The sequence below is a fragment of the Aplidium turbinatum genome, chromosome 5, assembly GCF_918807975.1.
Source record: "Aplidium turbinatum chromosome 5, kaAplTurb1.1, whole genome shotgun sequence".
Classification (NCBI taxonomy): domain Eukaryota; kingdom Metazoa; phylum Chordata; class Ascidiacea; order Aplousobranchia; family Polyclinidae; genus Aplidium; species Aplidium turbinatum.
The window spans coordinates 23,449,490-23,452,213 of NC_137476.1; positions in this window are offsets into that span (position 1 = coordinate 23,449,490).

Genomic DNA, 2,724 nt, shown 5'->3' on the forward strand with positions numbered 1-2,724 from the left:
CTTGTGAGATTGATTAATTGAATCATGCTCGATCGCCGAGTTTGACAGAGTGAAGTTTTCGATTGTTGAAGTGTTGTTGTTGGGAATTATTCCATCCATTAGATGCCGCTGAATGGAGAGCCAGGCCCGTAACTAGCTTGGAGCACTAGGGGGGGCAATAAGTATTCTAGAGGGGGCCTAACTTTTACCTTCCGTAGGATCATGTACGAAAACGCCGTTTGTACAGCATTCGTATTACAGCGTTTACATTAGCATAGAAACGTGAACTGGCATTATAGAGTGAATTACATGCTGTAGCCTAAACAGTTGTAATGACGAGTTTGACGACAGCATAGAAATGGAGAAGCAAAATCATTTTTAAAACATCCGACCATCAACTAGTGATAAAATGGTTAAAAATTGGCATATAAATTTATGATTTTGTAGTTGATTCTTTTGTTAGTTAACCCATTGCCTTTCATGAACTTTGAGTTCGTTTTAGTCAGGTTTTAGTTTATATACATTTTCCTCTATTGCGCTGCATAAATCACACAAAATATACTAGGCCTATACATAGAAAATAGGCGTTGAACTATGATCAAATAGGGCTGCCGCCGCTGCACCAGTCACTTATCGTTTTGTAAATAATTGTACAATGCACCTAATTTTTTCTAGTGCAGAATGAACATGCAATCATCTCTTCAAGATCAATTCTTTAATAATAATAGTGAGAATCTATTTCACACCATCAGTGAAATGTGTCCTCGCCATAGATAGGTTAGGCCCTACGTTAACGGAAGACGTGGATGGACTTCACTGAATCTATTAACGAAAACGTCCAGGTCTATTGTCTCGGTCATTTCCCTTTCAAACGCCAACAGAACCAAGCTCGCCTGGAACATAGACCTGCGTGTAGGCTTGTCTATCCGAGAAAAGACCGAGAAGCCACTCTCACAAACCGTACTGCTGGACCCGAATGATGCCACAGTAATGTAAGCTTACATACATTCAGGAATGCCAGTCGTTGTATGCTACTATATTGGAATCTTGGTGTTCTGCTAACTTCCACTTGGTCATGTAGGAACTGTTTTGCGACTTGCAATTCCACCTCTGGTTGAATATCTATCTTCAGTTTCGTATATAGTGGAATGAGCGATTCACGGTCCAAGAAGTTTTCATTTTTTCTTGAAAGGGCACGTACAGATGTATAAAACCATGCGTTGTCTGCCAATCTGAGTTCCAAACCGCAAGTAGGAGAAGCATAGGCCTACCTAGAACGTAAATGCCAAGGTGGTTGTCCGGTACTTTAATAATGCTTAGTGGCAGTTAACTGCACAGTATTCTGGAGACTGATCGGCTATCACACTGCTTAACTCAGTTGGAAACTGGTATAGGCCTACTCTGGATCTTACCAGCAATAAATGTCGAGTCTGCCTGTTTAACACAACATTCGACCACACCAGGTATAGGCACTAACATGCAGATATCCAATCAACCACGAACCAATCAGATGCTACGTTGTCTGTCCAATTGTGACCATTCCAACGTCAATGAAATGACTATCACCTCCCTAACTCTCTGCTCCAAGTCAGCCGATGGCAAAGCGATGACTTAATTTAGCTAGAATTTGCGCTTTTCCTTTGTTCTTTCTAAACGCAACATTGATGACGTCATGAAAAGCGTAGCTTCTGATTGTGGTTGGATTGGAAACCACCACACCATTAGACACACAATGTTTATAATTAAAAAACACAAGAAAATTGGGTATAAAACTGAAAAGTTAGCCAACAGAGCTAAGTAACATCATTTTCTCCAGGGGGGGCCAACATTATTGCTGGGGGGGGGGGGCTTCGCCCCCCCTGCGCCCCCCTAGTTACGGGCCTGTGGAGAGCAGTTGCTCAAGCGCACACTCCGAGAGTAGAACCAGCGCTGCATTGTTGATAAAAATTCTTGAAGGCCTTCAACGAATGGTTCAGCACTTCCAACAGATAAATAATTAAAATAACTCTGAATAATTTTAACAGCAACTTCTCAACACAACTCTCTTAATCGACAACAGCTACATCTTTTACAATCGTTTCCAACTTCTAATAATAACTCATCTGTTCATTACAGTAAGCCTACATGCATCTCCACTCCTTACCAATTTATAGCCAGTTTGTTTTGACCAGTCTTTTGCAGGACATTTTTTCGTATTTGAATAAAACCACAGGATTTCACTTTGAGTATCGCAGTAGCATTGATACTGTATCAATACCTTCTTTAGGCTATTATATTTTCATTGTTACTGAACATCAGCTTATCTTGTTTTAACGTATGATGCTTGACATTTGTCACTGAACACTGGAAGCAGCTGACTCGAAGACTTGCTTGATTATGTCTGTTTATGGTTTAAAAAAAGTAACCTCTCTACCCAATAAACTACGTCATTAATCTTTCCAAAATTTCTACGTCTATGAAATAGAAAGAACTATGACATTCATCATTTATTTTGCTTCAAAGAACCCTTGTTTTCATTCAGAAACATCAGGGTTGACCAGTTAATTGAAGTTTGATTTAAACTTATAAAAATGTTATTGTTTTATTTATTGTCGCTCCACAACAGCTAAGGTCTTTTACAGACAGGGCTCATTTTTAATTTTACAGTAACCTATATCAGGTTTACGATGCCATCACATTTTTACTCGACTTATTCTCACAGCGTTATGCAAGAAAGAAAACAATCGGCAGGCTACCGTTTTTGAA